This window comes from Doryrhamphus excisus, linkage group LG14 (assembly GCF_037039965.1).
Source record: "Doryrhamphus excisus strain RoL-2023G ecotype Guam linkage group LG14, RoL_Dexc_Guam_v1.1, whole genome shotgun sequence".
Lineage (NCBI taxonomy): Eukaryota > Metazoa > Chordata > Actinopteri > Syngnathiformes > Syngnathidae > Doryrhamphus > Doryrhamphus excisus.
In genome coordinates, this window is record NC_136370.1 from 464,547 (window position 1) to 491,890 (window position 27,344).

Genomic DNA, 27,344 nt, shown 5'->3' on the forward strand with positions numbered 1-27,344 from the left:
CTACAACCTGTCTTTAATATACTGTAAGTGTGTGACATAATTTTTCTTGTGAATCGGACAATAAAGTGTAGATAAAGGAGGATGGCGGTGCTCTTCTCAATACTGGCATCGCTGCGCTGGAGGTAGTAAGCAGTATTATCAAGCAGTTGCAGTATGTGACAGTATCGATAATAACAACACTACTAATGTGTACTGGAAGCAGTACCTTCCCATAAAGTCATCCTTCATGTCCATGTCTTTATCAAACACCTCCAGATGTAACCTGATGGAGCAACAAAACTCATCATTTATCATCTGGTACATGTATTCATAATGTGACGAGTTGCTACTTTACTGTGGCCAGCAAGCTTTCTACAAATGGATTAAGGATTAAATATTCTAAAACAAAAGATGCAGATTGGGCATTGATACTTTTATGTTGAAAGAACTCAATTGTACATCAATAACTCCTGTAACCACAAATCTCACTCTCTCAATTTCTGCGGCAGTTTTTCCTTGTGTATGGAAGGCATCAGCTGTCATTCAATATATAAGAACGTAGATCCTTGTCCGTTTCCAATTTCAAACCAATCTTCGACTTGAAAAAAGGTTTTGACACTGTAAAGCATAGAATAACCTAAACCATGTTGGTGTCATTCAACAGCTGTACTGTAATCTTACCTTGTCTAAGCTGTTGGGACCAAATTCTTGAGCGTCAACATCCTTCAGTATTCTGTTAAATGGATGGAGAATGCTGCACATGTAATTCATGTGGCAGCCAGAATATCTGTATTCATTAGTGCAGTCCAAAAAAGGAAAAGCAAGGCGATGGGGGCAGAAGGCATACCATGGAGCAGTCCAGAGACAAAAGAACTCCCAAAAACAGCTGGAGGAGGTCGCGGTCCACTGGGCAGTACACTGAAAAAAAATTTGGAGTGCCATTTACTTGAGCAAAGCTAGGTAACAATTTGCACGCACAATTCCCAAGCAACTTTTCCTTGGGAAATACTCTGGTCAAATTTACTTTTTTTGAATGAAAAAGGTACTCTTTGCTAGTAAATTTGACCCCAAACTACCTTTGAATCTACTTCAAAATCCATATAAATGTACTCGCTTTTCAGGATTGTTTAACTAGTTTTCCCTGACTTTATTTGGAGCAAATTATAAGTAATATTTACATGATTTAAGCTACCACCTACACCACTTTTCTAATATGATTGTGTAGTATTTTTTTTAAGATGGCCTTCTTTGAATGAAATGATCTTAACACATCTTCTACAAAACATTATTTCAAACCAGAACAGCTTCACTGCATTTGTACTAAAGCTGTATTTACTTCCAGATGGCGGTGCACAAAAACACAACACAGCCACAGGTTGAGGCACCTGTGAAATTAATTCAACATTTCATAACTAAACCAAAGACCTGGGATTTATTCCCTTAATTGGGAATCGTATTATTAGAATGATTATTTTTGACTTCCACTTTCCTCATGCAGGTATGGACTTCCCACACTAGTGTGCCAGTCGCCTCCTTCTGGACGTTTGGTGTCTACTATACACTCAGTTGGAGTCCACCTGCAGTAAATTCAGTTGATTGGACATGATTTGGAAATATAATAACTGTCTATATAAGGTCCCACAGTTGACTGTGCATGTCAGAGCACAAACGCCAAGCATGAAGTCAAAAGAACTGTCTGTAGACCAGCGAGACAGGATTGTCTTGAGGCACAAATCTGGGGAAGGATACAGAAACACTTCAGCTGCTTTGAAGGTCCCAATGAGCACAGTGGCCTCCATCCCTACAGTGAAGCATGGTGGTGGCAGCATCATGCAGCAGCAGCAGGAACTGGCAGACTAGTCAGGATAGAAGGAAAAATGAATGCAACAATATATAGAGATATCCTGGATGAAAATATTGCTGCATTCATTTTTCCTTCTATCCTGGCTAGTCGAATAATGGGGGCCACTGTGCTCATTGGGACCTTCAAAGCAGCAGAAATGTTTCTGTATCCTTCCCCAGATTTGTGCCTCAAGACAATCCTGTCTCGCAGGTCTACAGACAGTTCTTTTGACTTCATGCTTGGCGTTTGTGCTCTGACATGCACAGTCAACTGTGGGACCTTATATAGACAGTTATTATCTCAAGGATGATCAGTGGAAAAAAGATGCACCTGAGCTCAATTTTGAGCTTCATGGCAAAGGCTGTGAATACTTATGTAAATGTGATTTTTTTGTTTTCTATTTTTAATAAATTCAAAAAAGTAAAAAAAAAAAACTTTTTCACATTGTCATAATGGAGTATTTTGTGTAGAATTTTGAGGTAAGAGATTAAATTAATACAATTGGGAATGAGGCTGTAACTTGACAAAATGTGGAAAAAGTGAAGCGCTGTGAATACTTTCCGGATGTACTGTATGTGCCCTGGGATTGGCTGGCCACCGGTCCAGGGTGTACCCCGCCTCTCGCCCCAAATCAGGCTCCAGCATACCCCCACCCTAGTGAGGATAAGAGACATAGAAAATGAATGAATAACTAAACCATGTTGGTGTCATTCAACAGCTGTACTGTAATCTTACCTTGTCTAAGCTGTTGGGACCAAATTCTTGAGCGTCAACATCCTTCAGCATTCTGTTAAATGGATGGAGAATGCTGCACATGTAATTCATGTGGCAGCCAGAATATCTGTATTCATTAGTGCAGTCCAAAAAAGGAAAAGCAAGGCGATAGGGGCAGAAGGCATACCATGGAGCAGTCCAGAGACAAAAGAACTCCCAAAAACAGCTGGAGGAGGTCGCGGTCCACTGGGCAGTACACTGAAAAAAAATTTGGAGTGCCATTTACTTGAGAAAAGCTAGGTAACAATTTGCACGCACAATTCCCAAGCAACTTTTCCTTGGGAAATACTCTGGTCAAATTTACTTTTTTTGAATGAAAGAGGTACTCTTTGCTAGTAAATTTGACCCCAAACTACCTTTGAATCTACTTCAAAATCCATATAAATGTACTCGCTTTTCAGGATTGTTTAACTAGTTTTCCCTGACTTTATTTGGAGCAAATTATAAGTAATATTTACATGATTTAAGCTACCACCTACACCACTTTTCTAATATGATTGTGTAGTATTTTTTTAAGATGGCCTTCTTTGAATGAAATGATCTTAACACATCTTCTACAAAACATTATTTCAAACCAGAACAGCTTCACTGCATTTGTAGTAAAGCTGTATTTACTTCCAGATGACTGTGCACAAAAACACAACACAGCCACAGGTTGAGGCACCTGTGAAATGAATTCAACATTTCATAACTAAACCAAAGACCTGGGATTTATTCCCTTAATTGGGAATCGTATTATTAGAATGATTATTTTTTGACTTCCACTTTCCTCATGCAGGTATGGACTTCCCACACTAGTGTGCCAGTCGCCTCCTTCTGGACGTTTGGTGTCTACTATACACTCAATTGGAGTCCACCTGCAGTAAATTCAGTTGACTGGACATGATTTGGAAATACAATAACTGTCTATATAAGGTCCCACAGTTGACTGTGCATGTCAGAGCACAAACGCCAAGCATGAAGTCAAAAGAACTGTCTGTAGACCTGCGAGACAGGATTGTCTTGAGGCACAAATCTGGGGAAGGATACAGAAACATTTCTGCTGCTTTGAAGGTCCCAATGAGCACAGTGGCCCCCATTATTCGACCAGCCAGGATAGAAGGAAAAATGAATGCAGCAATATTTTCATCCAGGATATCTCTATATATTGTTGCATTCATTTTTCCTTCTATCCTGACTAGTCTGCCAGTTCCTGCTGCTGAAAAACATCCCCACAGCATGATGCTGCCACCACCATGCTTCACTGTAGGGATGGAGGCCACTGTGCTCATTGGGACCTTCAAAGCAGCAGAAATGTTTCTGTATCCTTCCCCAGATTTGTGCCTCAAGACAATCCTGTCTCGCAGGTCTACAGACAGTTCTTTTGACTTCATGCTTGGCGTTTGTGCTCTGACATGCACAGTCAACTGTGGGACCTTATATAGACAGTTATTATCTCAAGGATGATCAGTGGAAAAAAGATGCACCTGAGCTCAATTTTGAGCTTCATGGCAAAGGCTGTGAATACTTATGTAAATGTGATTTTTTTGTTTTCTATTTTTAATAAATTCAAAAAAGTAAAAAAAAAACTTTTTCACATTGTCATAATGGAGTATTTTGTGTAGAATTTTGAGGTAAGAGATTAAATTAATACAATTTGGAATGAGGCTGTAACTTGACAAAATGTGGAAAAAGTGAAGCGCTGTGAATACTTTCCGGATGCACTGTATGTGCCCTGGGATTGGCTGGCCACCGGTCCAGGGTGTACCCCGCCTCTCGCCCCAAATCAGGCTCCAGCATACCCCAACCCTAGTGAGGATAAGACATAGAAAAGAGTTTCTACCGGAGTGTCCACCAAACTTGACCTAAGAACCCAATGTAGCATGAAAACCAAATAAGACCTGAGACTAGTGTGCTTGGATATACGCAGCGCTCACTTTTGCATCACATCTGCCTCCCGTTTCTGCTGCTCAGTCGAGCGGTCGGAGTCTTTGGAAGTGAATTTAGCCTCATGATCACCACGAGGACATTTGCTCGGAATCAGCATCTGCAACAATTGCATGTGAAGTCTGGTGCGAGTTAAGACTAGAATGAGAGATCGCCTACCTTGAGTTCAGCTCGAAGAAGAATCTGACTCTCTGGGGAGGCGCCATCCAGATGGAACCACTGATCCAGGACCAGTTCTGGTTCCGAGAGCAGCTCTCTGATTGGGACGACTAAGGAACCCATGGGCAACGTCCAGCTGTGAGAGAGCTGGAGAAACAAAGTGTAAAGGTAGTAATACAAGTCAAGTTTGTTGATATCACATGGTGGAAATACTAAAAATAATATTGTTAACTTACCTTGACAACAACATTCTCTTCTCTAGGGTCATGAACCAGGAAGCAGAACGCCTCATTCCAATGAGGTGATGTCGTGCGATCACACACCTACAGCAAAGATGGACGTGTTAGTCCCGGATGCCAATACCCTGGTTATTATTTGGCTAGTTGCCACGCTTAGTAGTCTCACAGTAGTTTTGTGGGATGTTTTTCCAAGAAGCATATCCGCTCCCACTTTTGGCTCTTTTCCACTCTTTTCCACCTGTTGACACGCCACATGGGTCATAATAAAACACAGATCATGCCTCCTCAGTACCTCCTCGACTCACTTACTGGTAAACCATCTGCTTGTTCGATGAAGACAAACAAAAGTCCCACAGATGGAACGGCTTTGTTCTGGTAGGACTGCCTGGAGTAGAACTTGAGAATCTGAAGAGAATGGTTCGATATTAGTATTTTTTATAGTTGAATGAAGCATTAGTACGCTTTTTCTTCTTCTGGAAGCACCCCCCTTATCCAGTTGGTCTGCCTCCGAGGCTGTTGGAAGCCATTCCAGGATCAGGTGAACGCGACCTGACTTGACATCACTGAGCGTGTACTGATACACTGATACATAAAACACACACAATCCTTTGAATGCTTGAACAATTCAATGACAATAATATAAGCCGTTTCCATACCTGATCCGTGTACTGAGAATCAATTATGTCCTTCAGTTTGACCTTCAGCCTGCATGTTGAGAAACATGACAATTATTTCAACCACTTGATAATGGAATGGATTTCTTTTCTCTAATTCATGTTTATTTTTATTTATTTACACTGCAATATTTGATATTTATACATATATATTTAATATCATTTGCGTTCTACATGAATGTTCTAAATGATTCCAACCATATCAAATTCTACAACCTGTCTTTAATATACTGTAAGTGTGTGACATAATTTTTCTTGTGAATCGGACAATAAAGTGTAGATAAAGGAGGATGGCGGTGCTCTTCTCAATACTGGCATCGCTGCGCTGGAGGTAGTAAGCAGTATTATCAAGCAGTTGCAGTATGTGACAGTATCGATAATAACAACACTACTAATGTGTACTGGAAGCAGTACCTTCCCATAAAGTCATCCTTCATGTCCATGTCTTTATCAAACACCTCCAGATGTAACCTGATGGAGCAACAAAACTCATCATTTATCATCTGGTACATGTATTCATAATGTGACGAGTTGCTACTTTACTGTGGCCAGCAAGCTTTCTACAAATGGATTAAGGATTAAATATTCTAAAACAAAAGATGCAGATTGGGCATTGATACTTTTATGTTGAAAGAACTCAATTGTACATCAATAACTCCTGTAACCACAAATCTCACTCTCTCAATTTCTGCGGCAGTTTTTCCTTGTGTATGGAAGGCATCAGCTGTCATTCAATATATAAGAACGTAGATCCTTGTCCGTTTCCAATTTCAAACCAATCTTCGACTTGAAAAAAGGTTTTGACACTGTAAAGCATAGAATAACCTAAACCATGTTGGTGTCATTCAACAGCTGTACTGTAATCTTACCTTGTCTAAGCTGTTGGGACCAAATTCTTGAGCGTCAACATCCTTCAGTATTCTGTTAAATGGATGGAGAATGCTGCACATGTAATTCATGTGGCAGCCAGAATATCTGTATTCATTAGTGCAGTCCAAAAAAGGAAAAGCAAGGCGATGGGGGCAGAAGGCATACCATGGAGCAGTCCAGAGACAAAAGAACTCCCAAAAACAGCTGGAGGAGGTCGCGGTCCACTGGGCAGTACACTGAAAAAAAATTTGGAGTGCCATTTACTTGAGCAAAGCTAGGTAACAATTTGCACGCACAATTCCCAAGCAACTTTTCCTTGGGAAATACTCTGGTCAAATTTACTTTTTTTGAATGAAAAAGGTACTCTTTGCTAGTAAATTTGACCCCAAACTACCTTTGAATCTACTTCAAAATCCATATAAATGTACTCGCTTTTCAGGATTGTTTAACTAGTTTTCCCTGACTTTATTTGGAGCAAATTATAAGTAATATTTACATGATTTAAGCTACCACCTACACCACTTTTCTAATATGATTGTGTAGTATTTTTTTTAAGATGGCCTTCTTTGAATGAAATGATCTTAACACATCTTCTACAAAACATTATTTCAAACCAGAACAGCTTCACTGCATTTGTACTAAAGCTGTATTTACTTCCAGATGGCGGTGCACAAAAACACAACACAGCCACAGGTTGAGGCACCTGTGAAATTAATTCAACATTTCATAACTAAACCAAAGACCTGGGATTTATTCCCTTAATTGGGAATCGTATTATTAGAATGATTATTTTTGACTTCCACTTTCCTCATGCAGGTATGGACTTCCCACACTAGTGTGCCAGTCGCCTCCTTCTGGACGTTTGGTGTCTACTATACACTCAGTTGGAGTCCACCTGCAGTAAATTCAGTTGATTGGACATGATTTGGAAATATAATAACTGTCTATATAAGGTCCCACAGTTGACTGTGCATGTCAGAGCACAAACGCCAAGCATGAAGTCAAAAGAACTGTCTGTAGACCAGCGAGACAGGATTGTCTTGAGGCACAAATCTGGGGAAGGATACAGAAACACTTCAGCTGCTTTGAAGGTCCCAATGAGCACAGTGGCCTCCATCCCTACAGTGAAGCATGGTGGTGGCAGCATCATGCAGCAGCAGCAGGAACTGGCAGACTAGTCAGGATAGAAGGAAAAATGAATGCAACAATATATAGAGATATCCTGGATGAAAATATTGCTGCATTCATTTTTCCTTCTATCCTGGCTAGTCGAATAATGGGGGCCACTGTGCTCATTGGGACCTTCAAAGCAGCAGAAATGTTTCTGTATCCTTCCCCAGATTTGTGCCTCAAGACAATCCTGTCTCGCAGGTCTACAGACAGTTCTTTTGACTTCATGCTTGGCGTTTGTGCTCTGACATGCACAGTCAACTGTGGGACCTTATATAGACAGTTATTATCTCAAGGATGATCAGTGGAAAAAAGATGCACCTGAGCTCAATTTTGAGCTTCATGGCAAAGGCTGTGAATACTTATGTAAATGTGATTTTTTTGTTTTCTATTTTTAATAAATTCAAAAAAGTAAAAAAAAAAAACTTTTTCACATTGTCATAATGGAGTATTTTGTGTAGAATTTTGAGGTAAGAGATTAAATTAATACAATTGGGAATGAGGCTGTAACTTGACAAAATGTGGAAAAAGTGAAGCGCTGTGAATACTTTCCGGATGTACTGTATGTGCCCTGGGATTGGCTGGCCACCGGTCCAGGGTGTACCCCGCCTCTCGCCCCAAATCAGGCTCCAGCATACCCCCACCCTAGTGAGGATAAGAGACATAGAAAATGAATGAATAACTAAACCATGTTGGTGTCATTCAACAGCTGTACTGTAATCTTACCTTGTCTAAGCTGTTGGGACCAAATTCTTGAGCGTCAACATCCTTCAGCATTCTGTTAAATGGATGGAGAATGCTGCACATGTAATTCATGTGGCAGCCAGAATATCTGTATTCATTAGTGCAGTCCAAAAAAGGAAAAGCAAGGCGATAGGGGCAGAAGGCATACCATGGAGCAGTCCAGAGACAAAAGAACTCCCAAAAACAGCTGGAGGAGGTCGCGGTCCACTGGGCAGTACACTGAAAAAAAATTTGGAGTGCCATTTACTTGAGAAAAGCTAGGTAACAATTTGCACGCACAATTCCCAAGCAACTTTTCCTTGGGAAATACTCTGGTCAAATTTACTTTTTTTGAATGAAAGAGGTACTCTTTGCTAGTAAATTTGACCCCAAACTACCTTTGAATCTACTTCAAAATCCATATAAATGTACTCGCTTTTCAGGATTGTTTAACTAGTTTTCCCTGACTTTATTTGGAGCAAATTATAAGTAATATTTACATGATTTAAGCTACCACCTACACCACTTTTCTAATATGATTGTGTAGTATTTTTTTAAGATGGCCTTCTTTGAATGAAATGATCTTAACACATCTTCTACAAAACATTATTTCAAACCAGAACAGCTTCACTGCATTTGTAGTAAAGCTGTATTTACTTCCAGATGACTGTGCACAAAAACACAACACAGCCACAGGTTGAGGCACCTGTGAAATGAATTCAACATTTCATAACTAAACCAAAGACCTGGGATTTATTCCCTTAATTGGGAATCGTATTATTAGAATGATTATTTTTTGACTTCCACTTTCCTCATGCAGGTATGGACTTCCCACACTAGTGTGCCAGTCGCCTCCTTCTGGACGTTTGGTGTCTACTATACACTCAATTGGAGTCCACCTGCAGTAAATTCAGTTGACTGGACATGATTTGGAAATACAATAACTGTCTATATAAGGTCCCACAGTTGACTGTGCATGTCAGAGCACAAACGCCAAGCATGAAGTCAAAAGAACTGTCTGTAGACCTGCGAGACAGGATTGTCTTGAGGCACAAATCTGGGGAAGGATACAGAAACATTTCTGCTGCTTTGAAGGTCCCAATGAGCACAGTGGCCCCCATTATTCGACCAGCCAGGATAGAAGGAAAAATGAATGCAGCAATATTTTCATCCAGGATATCTCTATATATTGTTGCATTCATTTTTCCTTCTATCCTGACTAGTCTGCCAGTTCCTGCTGCTGAAAAACATCCCCACAGCATGATGCTGCCACCACCATGCTTCACTGTAGGGATGGAGGCCACTGTGCTCATTGGGACCTTCAAAGCAGCAGAAATGTTTCTGTATCCTTCCCCAGATTTGTGCCTCAAGACAATCCTGTCTCGCAGGTCTACAGACAGTTCTTTTGACTTCATGCTTGGCGTTTGTGCTCTGACATGCACAGTCAACTGTGGGACCTTATATAGACAGTTATTATCTCAAGGATGATCAGTGGAAAAAAGATGCACCTGAGCTCAATTTTGAGCTTCATGGCAAAGGCTGTGAATACTTATGTAAATGTGATTTTTTTGTTTTCTATTTTTAATAAATTCAAAAAAGTAAAAAAAAAACTTTTTCACATTGTCATAATGGAGTATTTTGTGTAGAATTTTGAGGTAAGAGATTAAATTAATACAATTTGGAATGAGGCTGTAACTTGACAAAATGTGGAAAAAGTGAAGCGCTGTGAATACTTTCCGGATGCACTGTATGTGCCCTGGGATTGGCTGGCCACCGGTCCAGGGTGTACCCCGCCTCTCGCCCCAAATCAGGCTCCAGCATACCCCAACCCTAGTGAGGATAAGACATAGAAAAGAGTTTCTACCGGAGTGTCCACCAAACTTGACCTAAGAACCCAATGTAGCATGAAAACCAAATAAGACCTGAGACTAGTGTGCTTGGATATACGCAGCGCTCACTTTTGCATCACATCTGCCTCCCGTTTCTGCTGCTCAGTCGAGCGGTCGGAGTCTTTGGAAGTGAATTTAGCCTCATGATCACCACGAGGACATTTGCTCGGAATCAGCATCTGCAACAATTGCATGTGAAGTCTGGTGCGAGTTAAGACTAGAATGAGAGATCGCCTACCTTGAGTTCAGCTCGAAGAAGAATCTGACTCTCTGGGGAGGCGCCATCCAGATGGAACCACTGATCCAGGACCAGTTCTGGTTCCGAGAGCAGCTCTCTGATTGGGACGACTAAGGAACCCATGGGCAACGTCCAGCTGTGAGAGAGCTGGAGAAACAAAGTGTAAAGGTAGTAATACAAGTCAAGTTTGTTGATATCACATGGTGGAAATACTAAAAATAATATTGTTAACTTACCTTGACAACAACATTCTCTTCTCTAGGGTCATGAACCAGGAAGCAGAACGCCTCATTCCAATGAGGTGATGTCGTGCGATCACACACCTACAGCAAAGATGGACGTGTTAGTCCCGGATGCCAATACCCTGGTTATTATTTGGCTAGTTGCCACGCTTAGTAGTCTCACAGTAGTTTTGTGGGATGTTTTTCCAAGAAGCATATCCGCTCCCACTTTTGGCTCTTTTCCACTCTTTTCCACCTGTTGACACGCCACATGGGTCATAATAAAACACAGATCATGCCTCCTCAGTACCTCCTCGACTCACTTACTGGTAAACCATCTGCTTGTTCGATGAAGACAAACAAAAGTCCCACAGATGGAACGGCTTTGTTCTGGTAGGACTGCCTGGAGTAGAACTTGAGAATCTGAAGAGAATGGTTCGATATTAGTATTTTTTATAGTTGAATGAAGCATTAGTACGCTTTTTCTTCTTCTGGAAGCACCCCCCTTATCCAGTTGGTCTGCCTCCGAGGCTGTTGGAAGCCATTCCAGGATCAGGTGAACGCGACCTGACTTGACATCACTGAGCGTGTACTGATACACTGATACATAAAACACACACAATCCTTTGAATGCTTGAACAATTCAATGACAATAATATAAGCCGTTTCCATACCTGATCCGTGTACTGAGAATCAATTATGTCCTTCAGTTTGACCTTCAGCCTGCATGTTGAGAAACATGACAATTATTTCAACCACTTGATAATGGAATGGATTTCTTTTCTCTAATTCATGTTTATTTTTATTTATTTACACTGCAATATTTGATATTTATACATATATATTTAATATCATTTGCGTTCTACATGAATGTTCTAAATGATTCCAACCATATCAAATTCTACAACCTGTCTTTAATATACTGTAAGTGTGTGACATAATTTTTCTTGTGAATCGGACAATAAAGTGTAGATAAAGGAGGATGGCGGTGCTCTTCTCAATACTGGCATCGCTGCGCTGGAGGTAGTAAGCAGTATTATCAAGCAGTTGCAGTATGTGACAGTATCGATAATAACAACACTACTAATGTGTACTGGAAGCAGTACCTTCCCATAAAGTCATCCTTCATGTCCATGTCTTTATCAAACACCTCCAGATGTAACCTGATGGAGCAACAAAACTCATCATTTATCATCTGGTACATGTATTCATAATGTGACGAGTTGCTACTTTACTGTGGCCAGCAAGCTTTCTACAAATGGATTAAGGATTAAATATTCTAAAACAAAAGATGCAGATTGGGCATTGATACTTTTATGTTGAAAGAACTCAATTGTACATCAATAACTCCTGTAACCACAAATCTCACTCTCTCAATTTCTGCGGCAGTTTTTCCTTGTGTATGGAAGGCATCAGCTGTCATTCAATATATAAGAACGTAGATCCTTGTCCGTTTCCAATTTCAAACCAATCTTCGACTTGAAAAAAGGTTTTGACACTGTAAAGCATAGAATAACCTAAACCATGTTGGTGTCATTCAACAGCTGTACTGTAATCTTACCTTGTCTAAGCTGTTGGGACCAAATTCTTGAGCGTCAACATCCTTCAGTATTCTGTTAAATGGATGGAGAATGCTGCACATGTAATTCATGTGGCAGCCAGAATATCTGTATTCATTAGTGCAGTCCAAAAAAGGAAAAGCAAGGCGATGGGGGCAGAAGGCATACCATGGAGCAGTCCAGAGACAAAAGAACTCCCAAAAACAGCTGGAGGAGGTCGCGGTCCACTGGGCAGTACACTGAAAAAAAATTTGGAGTGCCATTTACTTGAGCAAAGCTAGGTAACAATTTGCACGCACAATTCCCAAGCAACTTTTCCTTGGGAAATACTCTGGTCAAATTTACTTTTTTTGAATGAAAAAGGTACTCTTTGCTAGTAAATTTGACCCCAAACTACCTTTGAATCTACTTCAAAATCCATATAAATGTACTCGCTTTTCAGGATTGTTTAACTAGTTTTCCCTGACTTTATTTGGAGCAAATTATAAGTAATATTTACATGATTTAAGCTACCACCTACACCACTTTTCTAATATGATTGTGTAGTATTTTTTTTAAGATGGCCTTCTTTGAATGAAATGATCTTAACACATCTTCTACAAAACATTATTTCAAACCAGAACAGCTTCACTGCATTTGTACTAAAGCTGTATTTACTTCCAGATGGCGGTGCACAAAAACACAACACAGCCACAGGTTGAGGCACCTGTGAAATTAATTCAACATTTCATAACTAAACCAAAGACCTGGGATTTATTCCCTTAATTGGGAATCGTATTATTAGAATGATTATTTTTGACTTCCACTTTCCTCATGCAGGTATGGACTTCCCACACTAGTGTGCCAGTCGCCTCCTTCTGGACGTTTGGTGTCTACTATACACTCAGTTGGAGTCCACCTGCAGTAAATTCAGTTGATTGGACATGATTTGGAAATATAATAACTGTCTATATAAGGTCCCACAGTTGACTGTGCATGTCAGAGCACAAACGCCAAGCATGAAGTCAAAAGAACTGTCTGTAGACCAGCGAGACAGGATTGTCTTGAGGCACAAATCTGGGGAAGGATACAGAAACACTTCAGCTGCTTTGAAGGTCCCAATGAGCACAGTGGCCTCCATCCCTACAGTGAAGCATGGTGGTGGCAGCATCATGCAGCAGCAGCAGGAACTGGCAGACTAGTCAGGATAGAAGGAAAAATGAATGCAACAATATATAGAGATATCCTGGATGAAAATATTGCTGCATTCATTTTTCCTTCTATCCTGGCTAGTCGAATAATGGGGGCCACTGTGCTCATTGGGACCTTCAAAGCAGCAGAAATGTTTCTGTATCCTTCCCCAGATTTGTGCCTCAAGACAATCCTGTCTCGCAGGTCTACAGACAGTTCTTTTGACTTCATGCTTGGCGTTTGTGCTCTGACATGCACAGTCAACTGTGGGACCTTATATAGACAGTTATTATCTCAAGGATGATCAGTGGAAAAAAGATGCACCTGAGCTCAATTTTGAGCTTCATGGCAAAGGCTGTGAATACTTATGTAAATGTGATTTTTTTGTTTTCTATTTTTAATAAATTCAAAAAAGTAAAAAAAAAAAACTTTTTCACATTGTCATAATGGAGTATTTTGTGTAGAATTTTGAGGTAAGAGATTAAATTAATACAATTGGGAATGAGGCTGTAACTTGACAAAATGTGGAAAAAGTGAAGCGCTGTGAATACTTTCCGGATGTACTGTATGTGCCCTGGGATTGGCTGGCCACCGGTCCAGGGTGTACCCCGCCTCTCGCCCCAAATCAGGCTCCAGCATACCCCCACCCTAGTGAGGATAAGAGACATAGAAAATGAATGAATAACTAAACCATGTTGGTGTCATTCAACAGCTGTACTGTAATCTTACCTTGTCTAAGCTGTTGGGACCAAATTCTTGAGCGTCAACATCCTTCAGCATTCTGTTAAATGGATGGAGAATGCTGCACATGTAATTCATGTGGCAGCCAGAATATCTGTATTCATTAGTGCAGTCCAAAAAAGGAAAAGCAAGGCGATAGGGGCAGAAGGCATACCATGGAGCAGTCCAGAGACAAAAGAACTCCCAAAAACAGCTGGAGGAGGTCGCGGTCCACTGGGCAGTACACTGAAAAAAAATTTGGAGTGCCATTTACTTGAGAAAAGCTAGGTAACAATTTGCACGCACAATTCCCAAGCAACTTTTCCTTGGGAAATACTCTGGTCAAATTTACTTTTTTTGAATGAAAGAGGTACTCTTTGCTAGTAAATTTGACCCCAAACTACCTTTGAATCTACTTCAAAATCCATATAAATGTACTCGCTTTTCAGGATTGTTTAACTAGTTTTCCCTGACTTTATTTGGAGCAAATTATAAGTAATATTTACATGATTTAAGCTACCACCTACACCACTTTTCTAATATGATTGTGTAGTATTTTTTTAAGATGGCCTTCTTTGAATGAAATGATCTTAACACATCTTCTACAAAACATTATTTCAAACCAGAACAGCTTCACTGCATTTGTAGTAAAGCTGTATTTACTTCCAGATGACTGTGCACAAAAACACAACACAGCCACAGGTTGAGGCACCTGTGAAATGAATTCAACATTTCATAACTAAACCAAAGACCTGGGATTTATTCCCTTAATTGGGAATCGTATTATTAGAATGATTATTTTTTGACTTCCACTTTCCTCATGCAGGTATGGACTTCCCACACTAGTGTGCCAGTCGCCTCCTTCTGGACGTTTGGTGTCTACTATACACTCAATTGGAGTCCACCTGCAGTAAATTCAGTTGACTGGACATGATTTGGAAATACAATAACTGTCTATATAAGGTCCCACAGTTGACTGTGCATGTCAGAGCACAAACGCCAAGCATGAAGTCAAAAGAACTGTCTGTAGACCTGCGAGACAGGATTGTCTTGAGGCACAAATCTGGGGAAGGATACAGAAACATTTCTGCTGCTTTGAAGGTCCCAATGAGCACAGTGGCCCCCATTATTCGACCAGCCAGGATAGAAGGAAAAATGAATGCAGCAATATTTTCATCCAGGATATCTCTATATATTGTTGCATTCATTTTTCCTTCTATCCTGACTAGTCTGCCAGTTCCTGCTGCTGAAAAACATCCCCACAGCATGATGCTGCCACCACCATGCTTCACTGTAGGGATGGAGGCCACTGTGCTCATTGGGACCTTCAAAGCAGCAGAAATGTTTCTGTATCCTTCCCCAGATTTGTGCCTCAAGACAATCCTGTCTCGCAGGTCTACAGACAGTTCTTTTGACTTCATGCTTGGCGTTTGTGCTCTGACATGCACAGTCAACTGTGGGACCTTATATAGACAGTTATTATCTCAAGGATGATCAGTGGAAAAAAGATGCACCTGAGCTCAATTTTGAGCTTCATGGCAAAGGCTGTGAATACTTATGTAAATGTGATTTTTTTGTTTTCTATTTTTAATAAATTCAAAAAAGTAAAAAAAAAAAAACTTTTTCACATTGTCATAATGGAGTATTTTGTGTAGAATTTTGAGGTAAGAGATTAAATTAATACAATTGGGAATGAGGCTGTAACTTGACAAAATGTGGAAAAAGTGAAGCGCTGTGAATACTTTCCGGATGTACTGTATGTGCCCTGGGATTGGCTGGCCACCGGTCCAGGGTGTACCCCGCCTCTCGCCCCAAATCAGGCTCCAGCATACCCCCACCCTAGTGAGGATAAGAGACATAGAAAATGAATGAATAACTAAACCATGTTGGTGTCATTCAACAGCTGTACTGTAATCTTACCTTGTCTAAGCTGTTGGGACCAAATTCTTGAGCGTCAACATCCTTCAGCATTCTGTTAAATGGATGGAGAAATCATTTCAATTATGGCAACTACAAAATCTAAAATCATCACAATGGTTAGTAGTCCAAACGACAAAGCTGCTTGACAATATTTGTTGGGTTTTTTTTTTGTTTTTTTTTTTTTAAACAAAACACTCAAAATCAACTTAGTTCTTAACCCTAAGATGCATGAGTGACTGGACCCTACACTCTTCCATAAGAGTCCATATTTCTTGAAATGTATAAAAGCTAAGTTAAAAATTTGAATGGTATTATATTGAAAACATGTTTTTTTCGGAATAACTGGAATATGAAATGATAAAAAAAAATTCATTATGAAGATATTTCAAGAAAACAACCTGACTGGGTCATTTTTGACCCACTTATGCATCTACGGGTTAATACACATTTTTCATCTGTGTCTTGAAACCTAACCTAAACAAAACTCTTTTTTCCTCACAACGGGATATCGTTGAGGAACTCCATTATCCAACTCTTTAAATCAATAAAACTTAAAAGGCTAAACTGCCATTTCCAGATTCAAATAACCATATACATATTGTAATGTTACCTTCTGTAGGGGTTGGCCACCTTGACCCCGGCGGCGGCCTCTCTGTGGCGCGTCCTTCACCCCAGGTGTCTAGAGATGGTGTATGTGTATAGGTGAAATTAAAGTTCCAAAATTCACTTCCATGGAATACTTGTCACAAACAAAAACTCCCGCTCCCCGACGGTATCCACAAGACTCAGGTCGCTAGCATACTTCAACAAATGTTTGCGCTACACGCGGTTCCCATGGCTTAGAGGACACTGCTGCTGCCAAAATAATCACATAACATATATAAAAGGGACGAATCCTTACACATTTAATAAACATAAAAATCTCCTGTTCTGCAACCGAAAACAGCTCGCAGTTGATAGCGAGCTAGCTCGCTAGCTAGCTAGCTGGCTGGCAGGCTAAAGGTAAGCTAATGCTAACGTCGCGTATGTCACATTATGACACTGACGTAAACATTGAACAGGAACAGGAAAGGTGACAGAAAACAAGTCAGATAAGCATATGACCTACCCATATGGCTCCACATCGATGAATTTCCTTGTTAAACGACTGTCCACGTCGTCTTCCGTCGTCTTCCATTGTCTTCCCGTGAAAACATGGCGCCCTCGAACTTCGCCTTGGGAAGTCTGAGCTCAAACGATCCTCTGACGCATGCGCAGAATGGCATGGCACAAGGTGGCCATGTTCACTGTGAGTAGCTGCTGCAATCAATTACAGGTGTGACCGGTGGACCAGCCTCCTGCCATAGAAGGGAGTTCTGTAAAACAAAAAAAGGAGGGAAAGCGCAGTCAATATGCTTTCAAACTATATAGAATTCAGCCTGCTGTCTGCTTTAGTTTTTTGAATATGAGCCTCTGAAGTTGAAGGCCGTGTGCTACTTAAGCTAGCTCAATGTATGCCGTTTAAAGGTCACTTAAAGCCATTTAACAATTATAATGTTTTAATAGCGTGTACAAAGAGTACAGAGAGTTTGCGTACTTACTACTCACACTTGTTCAATTTTCTTCAAAGTGCGTAAGAAGCAGGTTGCCCTCAGGCCGTCCCTCTTTTATTTGAAACCGCTCTATAGCGTGCCGGGCGGGGCTTCCGGCCGTCCGTGCTTCATCTGAATGTTGCGACCATCGTTTCCGGAAAGTGCGTCATGGCCCTTTAAGAAAAATGGCATTGTGGGAAGTCTGTGTGCTGTAGTTCTGCGTTTTTGGCACTAGGTGTCTCTGTTCTGCTTGTACACAGTGTGAACGCACTTAAGTGCAAGTATGCAAGTGTATGTTAAAAGTTGGCTTCTGCATGCATGTGCTTCTACCATATAAGACCATTCACTCGGGAAAGAGACGCCCACAGGAGGACTGAGGCTTCCAAAAGAAGACTTTGACTTTGTACCGCCCATAAGCGAGATAGGTCAGAGTCATCCAAGCTCTCGCCCACCTGTTATTTTTGGAGAAAAGGTCTCTGATTTGCTGTGCTAACCCACTGTTCTTTTAAGGAGAAGGACCTTTGGTCAAGCAACTTTTTCCTACGGAGCGACAAATTCTTGGAACTCCACACCAAGTGCCTGATCTACCCACTATTGCTTCATTTTCCAAGCATCTTCAACTTTGGAAAATCAAACCCGTTGCCACTGATTGTGATCATTTTTAACTTGTCCACTGCTGCTGATTTGTTGTGTGTTATTATCTATTGTATGTTATAATGTTGCATTTTTACATAGTTGGGTAGCCACAAATTATAACTGCTAATTCATTATTGTAGTATGTCATAAGTCTGTAATTCTGTCATCATTTATCTTTTATTCTTAGGCAGGAGAGCAACGTGCAATTCAACAAGCACTTTATATTTCTGTTCTATACACTCTAAAAAAAAATATAGTGGCTCAGCTTAATTCAATGAAGGTAACAATTTGCGTCAATCTTTTTAAGAAATTCCAACTAAAACCTTTCAGTAAATCCAACAAGTCTTTTAATGTTATTAACTAAGTTATTTAAGGACAACCGACATGATTTACTTCATCCTGCAAACAGTTAATTAAGGTGAACCAACTTCATTTTAATAAAATGGTTCAAGTTCAATTCAGGTGAACCAACTCAATTTTAATAAAATGGTTAAAGTTCAATGAAGTTGTCAATATAATTAATTTAAGCTATTCCAGCTCATTTGTTTTTCATTCCTCATCACAAATATTTCAAATTGTTTTCTCAATTGTTTTTTTTATCAATAACGTTAATTTTATGAACATAAATACAGTTCAGTCAGTTTAATGGTCAAACTTGTTTATTACATATAATCAGTGGTGGAAAGTAACGGAGTAAATTTACTTGAGTACAGATTTTAAGGATTTGTACTTTACTCGAGTAGAAAATTGATTTCATACTCTTACTCGAGTAACATTTTGACAGAGCTACTTTTACTTGTAGTGGAGTAAATTTGACAAGGAGGATTTGTACTCTTACTCAAGTACTGAAGTCGTGTACTCACTCCACCACTGCATATAATGGCCAACTTGTCCAACTGTTTACCATCAAATAAACATGGAGGAGCTCCAAATGAAGACATGAAATCAAATATTACATATTATACATATTTCTTCCTGAAGAATATTGAAACATATTTTACATAGCAGTCATACTTCTTCCAAAAAAGAACACAGAATATATCAAATGTGTACGTATGTATGTAGGTCTAAATATTGACAGCTAACAGCTCAAAAGTAAAAAAAAAAAATGACAAACTAGTCTTCAAAATGATCCTTCAAAGAAATGACTTGTATTAAACTGCATTAAACATAACAGTGAAATTAGAATGCAGCCTAATTTTCAGTGCAGCAGTTTAGCTTTTAGAGACATTACCTTGGGACTTGCTCTCAGAGCATCCAGCTCAAGGAATATCTTTTGAAATACCTCAAAAGTGCTTTTCAGGTAACTCTTTTGGGTAACTCAGGTTGAGTGCATACATTAGTCCCATGAGCAAGGCACATGCTCTTGGGACAGTCAGGCCATCCAGGACTTCTGCTCCCTCAATCACCACTGTTGCGTTGGCTGGTTCAGATGCCCCTCTGCTCACAACAATCTTCATCACTTCATCACCATTCTGGCATAAGTAGATCAGAGTCAACATCAGTGTTTTTTGTCTTATGTAAAAACAAGAATAATGTACAGTGAATCTGCACTTGGGTTAACTTCAGGATTTAACGTGGGCTTTGGGGATGGCTGTTTAGTAGCAAAACAAACATTTTTAATGACATACTTTTGACAAACAAACGCTGCCCATAAAGCCCTGATAAAACGTAGAAAACTTTCACTTTTCACCAAACTTCCTGAATATATCACTGATGGTCCTGATTTTGGTTCCTATCATTCAGTTGCACCCAGTCATTCAGTCTGCCACCCCTAAATACTGCCCAGGTTAAATCCTTGAAGTTGAAGTGTTGGATTACTTAGCAGCTGTTCTTTAAAGAGATCCTCCTCCTGTTCTCTCAGGTACACGATTAGGCTACGGATTGCAGCTTCTCTCCTACTTTCTACCGACTGGTCCTGTAAATAAAATAATACAAGAAAATGAAACAATCTTTAAAAAGATGAATTTATGATTTATTGATTGAAATATTTATTTAACTAACCCATCAACACCTCCTAAAAATAAAGTGATTTTTTTTTCTATTTGAAATGAACCTTGTTACATTTATTTATACCTCTAGCAGCATGTTCTTTATGTGCTGAATCTCCTCCTCTTGAGGACACCAGTGCCATTATTTTTGGGGTATACTGGTCCAGTTTTGCCATGAATGTTCTCTCAAGGCAACCAGTGGTGATCCTTCTGAATTCTTCATTTATCTGTATAAAATACAAATAAAAAGGTGCAATTTGTTCATGTAGTAAATTGACTGACATAGCACATACTGCAAACCATTTTATAAAACAATATTAACCTGAGTTGCATCGAAAAGAGCCGGCCATCGGTCTCTTATGTCACAGATTTGTGGTGCTTGTGGTGCAACTTCCTGCCTGCGAATGGAGAAAGTCTTTGCCATTTTCTCACTGATGACCTGGCAGTTGTTCCTCTTCTTTACTTCATCAAGGAGCTCCAAAGTTCCTTCTGTTTCTCCTTGTGGGTGAGGAGGTAAATAGTTCACCTCTGCCTGCCCTTCTTGGCTTTTTTTTTGGATATTCTTTGCAGGGGCTTTCTCATGCTCTATGCTCGCTTCTTTCTGAGAGAGTTCACATCAAGCTCAGGGCATCCTAGCCCTCTCCATTTAGATCTATAGCTGGCCATTTTATGTTTTAGTCTTTGTTGCCATGCGTAGCATCCATTATATGACCCTGGTTCTTTAAGGCAAGGATGCTTCTGAATCAGTGCCTCAGCAACATGGTTAAACTGCGCACTAGTGGGGTAAGATGCTTTCAGCCAGCTTCTCAAGGATGTCTGGAGGCAAAGGATTGTGGCAAAGTTGAGCTGAATTCCATCCTTCTTGAAAACTTCATTTCCTGAGGCCAGCACAAGCTCTGTGTCGTAAGCAAAATTAGGTACAGGAAATGTAGTGGGCCAACACTGTGTACGGTGAGTAACCTGTTCAGGTGATGAAAGTGTGATCAGTGTGTCCTGCGATCCAGAGGAACAGCTGCTGCTAGCAGGATGGACAGAGGTCTCAGAATTAGGGAGCGAGGCTACTGATGCACTTTCAAAGGAACTGTCAGTACCCATCAGTAAAGGTCAGAGTAACTGTAGGAGGTTCAACAATGTGAACCACCTTAATGGTATCCTTGTCCTTGGTGTCACTTGTTGAGGTAAGAGAAAAATATTCCTCTCCAAAGTCAGCATCCTTATAATGCAAGGTAAAGTTCCCATCAAGCCCAAATTTCTCCCTCACAATAGACTCAAGTTCATCAGGGATTCCATCCGGTAAGTCCAGTTTGCCAATTTCACGGTCCTGAAGAATGATCCCAAGTTTGGCTTGAGGAGACATCAGGGTATCTATTAGAGAAAACATGACATCAGTTTGGGTTCTAGAATACATGCAGACACATCATATAATCATCATCATTCAGTATGGGAGAAGAATATGACCACTAAAAATGACTCTAGATAAATAAAAGCTTTGGACTTTGAATTTTCATCACATTTATCATATAGTAAACTAGTATGCTGACAAGTACTGGTTGATTCAGTCTCCAAGAAATTTGACATCACACATCCGTGACATTTCCTCATCATCAAACTTCACACCAAGTCTTAGATTTGTGTCCATAAGTATACTTCTACAAAAGCCAATGCAAAGAATCCTATATGCCTGCTTATACTATGATTAAATGTTGAAGACTTTTATTTCTGTGGCAAAGACAAGGATAGGAACAAAGCTTTGTTCACTTGAACATTTCCCCCTGAAGAATAATGTCATAAAAGTCAAACTACAAAGATCTTGTACCATCTTGTTGTCCATCTCGTGTCAGTATTATGGAGCTCATATTTACAACTACTACTAATCATAATTTCAGATCTCCATATTGGCATAGTCATCAAGAGCCTAACATCCTCTCCTCAGCGAGAATCAGTGTGGTCTGGGTTTAAAAGTCTTACCATGCTTCTGGCAAATTGACAAACTAATATTGTCTCATGTTTGATTATAGGTTGAACATTATCACACTTCATCACAAAAATATGATTGGAATACACACATTCAAGGAGTTGTATATTCTCACTACACCTGCAAGTGAAAATGATCATTTGTGCTCAAGTGTGGGGCAAGCACGTTCATTGAAAAAAAACAACAACTTTGTTTTTGTAATGAGACAGTAACCCCATATACAGAGAGGATGATGCCATTTTTGAGGTCTCTCCTATAAACTCAAACAAATGATGAGTTATACTGACCCCTTTGCAATCTATGGTACATTCATGTAGCACTTCTGGGTCACCATACGCTTCCCTGCAACACCGTATGCTGCCATGGGGAAGATGTCAAACAACTCACGAGGCTCAATGAGCTTGAAAACACTTGTTGTGTTTCTAAGATGCTCAATATACCATGAATTGAAACATTTGACAATGAAGCCAACCTTGCCATTTATGACAACAAGCTGCATCAATTCTACAAAATCTGGCAGACCACCTGTTGAACCATGTGCCAAGATCATGCCAGTGGAATAACTGGTGCCACTGTAGCACACTGTGTTTGCCATGTGGACAAATGATTCACCAGGGAATTTTCATTCCACTGCTTTCTTAATGTCTTCCCTCAGCACAGTCAAATCCACTGTTGACACTTTTGCTACTTGTAGAGACTGAACAATTTTACTGCCATGTAGATGGTATGCAATCATTAACTGATGCTTCACTGCAAGAGACAACAGAATGTTTCGGAAGCTATGCGTATGTCTGACCACACGCTTCAAAAAGCTGTGCTTAGCTTCAAAGCGCATAGTCCACAAAGTGAACCAAATGAACCAAGTGGACCAAAAGCTTTCATCTGGCTGGTGTGGGTAGTGTTCAAGAAAATGATGCTTTCCTGAGGGAAAACCTCCAGGAATCTGTGCCGATGCTCAGAAATCTTGCTTTCAAGGAAACAAACAGCGAGGTCTGTGTGAACAGGAGAAAGGACAAGTTCAACTATGTCCTTAAGGTTCAGAAGGATCAGCCATGCTGGTTCATTCTCAGGGATTCTTTCTCCAACTATCAGGGGAAGGAGGCGAAGCAAAGCCCAGTTTTCATGGGCATTTCCACCAACAGTTTTTCTTGCAGCAAAAGTCAGTGGAACTGGTTGCGGTGCATCCGTTCTATCTGTCCATCTGTATGGGAACTCTTTGATTCATTGATTTCATTCCTCGAGTGTGAAATATTTCTCTTTGATGAACACATTTAGGCATAGTGCTAACTCTAAAGGCACAACGCCTTCAAAGAGATCATGTAGCAAATCAGGTGGATAGCCAGATAAAACATTGAAATATTTGAGTTTGTCAGTCAGTGGGCACTGTCTCTTTACTCCATAACAATGAGAAGAATGCACTTGTATCTCTCTGTGCTGTCTGAACATGCAACCTGTGCTCTTGTGTTGTTCCTGTTTTAACTTCACTCACCTGGAATTGAGATCTTTCTCCAAGACAGAACCTGCAGGTGTGTGTACTTGTGAGACGTGAGAAGCTCTCCACAAACCCTCCAATAGAGTGGGCACCAAGGTTATCTGCAACGACACAATACACAGTACCTTTGACTCGTAGACCTATTGAAGGAATGTAAAGTCCTTCTTCTTCTAGGCTGGCAAGGAAGGTCCTTAAGCAGTGGTTCTAACACAGCACTATAGCCAAACTTTTGAACATCATCAGCCTTGCAGAGAATGGCAAGGTAGATTGATGTGAGCGAGGATCTGAGCAATGGTGGCACATTGGCTAAAACCCAATACACAGCAGTCATTTTGTGTTTTTTTCTTGATGTGCCAAGTGGATTACACACTTCAAAATCATCCACATACAGAATGAGAGAAATGGCTGGATTCTTTTCTCATAGCAATTTATTGTTTTTCAAATGTATGCCATCATGAAATGAATTGTAGTGAGTGTCAGAGCTGCTGTCTGCTTCAGAGCTATGTTTGAGCAAATCCTGGATCTCTTTTTTTCTTCAAAACCTCATGCAAGGACTTTCAAATTGGTACATGTTGGAAACTTTTCTTCTCCCTGAGAAGAACTGAGAAGACATGATTAGATATTCTGTAGGTTCCACCATGGAAAAATGCTCCCTTCTTTTGTAGGTGGAAAGGTGGAAAGAGGAGCAGTATGTCCTAGAGCTAATGTCATTGGCTTAGACTTGCACAGATAGGTCTGTCGCCATCTCTGAGATGATCACATCATCAACTTTTCATCAACAATTATGCCTCTTTAAGCATGACTGTAAAATATCTTTCAAAAGAGGACCTGAAGCTGATGAAGAAATAAAGTGCAGTTCTTCCACTAACTCATGAATACACCTTTGTGGCCTTTGTGGTACATTGAATATGCTTTCCATTTTCAACAGCAGGTGGGCTACATTTTTTTCAATGAAGTTGCAGTGGCAGTTCTCTCATTTCTTCATCTTCAGGATCTTCACTCACTGTAACCTCCATATCCTCGTCAAAAGGATCATATCAAAAGGACCCCTGTATTTGAAAGATGAACATACAGTACCTCTGCAAGAGCTCAGGCTTGAAGTCATCCAGGGAATGAGGAGTGTGTTTCCGGCTCCTATGAGAGGCAAATGTTCCAGAAATGTTTGTTTTGAGAGCAAGAGCAATTTTCAAAAACACAAGACACTGTTTCCTGCTTTTTTAAATGACGGCCAATGTGTTCAAAGTATTCTCTTTCTGTGGAGATGGTGTTTAAAGAGCAACATGAACATTTCAAAGACAGAACTTCTCTGCGTGTCCCTGTCTCACGAGTTGAATGGCTTCTTGACAGATGGGTTCTCAGGCTGCCCCATGTTTTAAACGAGCAATAACGCTCCCAATAACGCTCCCAATGGAGGCAAGGGAGAAGTTCTCCACCATGGCCACCATGGTCTAAGCCTATAATGCTTTCAAAGATCACTTTTTCTTGACACAAGTTTACAGGTCCAATTCATTTTTAAAACTAAACAAAGCTCTATTTAAACGGCTTTGAATTTTTTCATGACATTTGGAATTGTTTAGTGATTCATAGCTTTAGTGCTTACAGCGTGTGCAGCATGACTTGGAAAAATATATTGCCTATGATGTGTTTCTAAATTGAAGATGGAAAAAGTGTGAAAAATGTGCTTGCAACCAACTGCACAAAAATGATCCTTTGTCTTGGGTTCTAAAGGATTTGAAATATGGTTGAACTGCTTCACAATATTTTGGACTTTTAAAGTGAGCTAAATGAGAAAAAAAAACACTACACACCACTATACACACATTTTGTGTGTATACATTCATTCCTAACTTCAGAAAATGCCACCTGTCTCAATAGCAAAAGAGAAAAATAGCCAGGCCTACTGCAGCCTTACTAAAAGGAAACTTGTTCTATGGCGTATCTACAACTAATGTGGGTGCCTTAACCTCTCATAGACACACACCAACACGTCACTTAAAACAGAAACTACTAGCTGGCCAAACTTCATCAATGTAGTCCAAACTTGGAAAAAATGTGAACAAAACAATACACTCATTTCTCTTACCTTGATAAGAGTGATATACTAACTAACGTTTACCGCTAATTCAAATCGTTCGGCTGCCACAGACGTCTTTGTCTGACGATAAACGGTCGAGGGGCGGCGCTGGGCGAGAGAGCGCGGGCAAAAGGACATTTATGAACAGCTTCAGTTCTAAAGTTTTGTAACATGCAGTTATAGGCAGCTATGAAGCTACCATTTTACAAAATGGCTACATTAGCTTCATTTCAATGATGTCTGCGTTAACACGAATTAGTGCAACATTTGCTGATACAGTTAGTAGCCGTTATGAACAAAATAAAGCAAAAACAGTTACTTACCTCGTATTGCTCCATAGAAACTCTTGTTTTTTTCTTGGGATTTTGGGGATTTTCCAACAGGCATTAATAGCAGTCGCAGTCTGGCTCCTCTCTGTACGTGATTGCAGGATAAAACCAGAAGCAGGAGCAGGAGCAGAGCAGCTTCTGAAAGCTGTTGAACATTTGGCTCTAGCTGTGGGAATATGTCATTTCATCAAGTTTTAACAACCTTTTAAGTGAGAATGTGACCCTGTAGCTTACCTTCATCCAGAAAATTCGGAGAAACGTTTGGTCCTGACATCTCGGAGACATCGTACAATAGAACGTCTTCCCTGTTTTTTTCAAAATAAAAGCTCCCATTACTATGAACATGAAACATGAGCGGTGCTCTTGTTTTGAAACGGCATGTTTAATGTGGCCTTTGAATTACCCCTGGGGACAGATAAAGTTTTTGTATTTGAATTTGTTCAAAAGTTTGCTTCAAAATATACATACATATTTAAGTTAACATTTCTATTTTTCTATTTTCAGCTGGGCCAACTTCTTCAAATAAGTTAACAACTTGTTTTAATAAGTCAGTGACACAAGTTTATCGTTTTATGTTGAAAAAGCTCTTGATTTTAACTCAACTCAACTAACTAAGCCCATATTTTCAGCTGGACCAACTTCTTCAAATAAGTTACCAACTTGTTATAATAAGTCCATGTAACAACCTTATTCTTTTATGTTGAAAAAGCCCTTGATTTTAAGCTCAACTAACTAATCCCATGAATCATTTTTAGAGTCTAGTTCTCTCAGTATTATAAAATGACCATTGTTGGTATTTCATGATTGTAAAATGTTTGGAGAATTGTCAAATGAAAATAGCACTTTACAGCATCTAGTGTGCACTTGGGCAAGTTGCAATATAGTAATACGCATGAAACACATAACCTTGCATGTTTTATGAATAATGTGATTTATATGTTCAAAACCAAGCTGCCAATGGGAAGTGCAAATTAGCCATACGGCTATCATCTCCCATGTCCCATTTTTTCAAAAATCAATCAATCTACACATTTCTTACATATAGTACCTTTAAGACTGACAGCACTCAGTCTGTGACCATCGCTGTCTATGGTCCTGAAGTCTCAGACAGGTCACAGCCCAGAAGGTCCTACAATCAAACACATAGGATTTCTGAACATTTACACCTCTGATCACAACAGTCATAGTACATAGTACATAGT

General features: G+C 40.0%; 3 long non-coding RNA genes across 3 annotated transcripts; all 3 read right to left on the minus strand.

Annotated features, from left to right (window-relative positions):
- Positions 1 to 2,556: 2,556 nt before the first annotated feature.
- LOC144901706 (uncharacterized) lies at positions 2,557 to 4,536 on the minus strand. The gene is made up of 4 exons (XR_013629770.1): positions 4,477 to 4,536; positions 4,288 to 4,384; positions 2,724 to 2,794; positions 2,557 to 2,630 (listed from the first exon to the last, which is right to left on the minus strand). It is a non-coding gene; the product is annotated as an uncharacterized LOC144901706 (long non-coding RNA).
- A 3,823-nt stretch (positions 4,537 to 8,359) lies between these two features.
- LOC144901705 (uncharacterized) lies at positions 8,360 to 10,339 on the minus strand. Its single transcript, XR_013629769.1, has 4 exons — positions 10,280 to 10,339; positions 10,091 to 10,187; positions 8,527 to 8,597; positions 8,360 to 8,433 (listed from the first exon to the last, which is right to left on the minus strand). It is a non-coding gene; the product is annotated as an uncharacterized LOC144901705 (long non-coding RNA).
- A 6,135-nt stretch (positions 10,340 to 16,474) lies between these two features.
- On the minus strand, positions 16,475 to 17,791 carry LOC144901668 (uncharacterized). The gene is made up of 3 exons (XR_013629712.1): positions 17,655 to 17,791; positions 17,183 to 17,429; positions 16,475 to 16,753 (listed from the first exon to the last, which is right to left on the minus strand). It is a non-coding gene; the product is annotated as an uncharacterized LOC144901668 (long non-coding RNA).
- Positions 17,792 to 27,344: the final 9,553 nt, after the last annotated feature.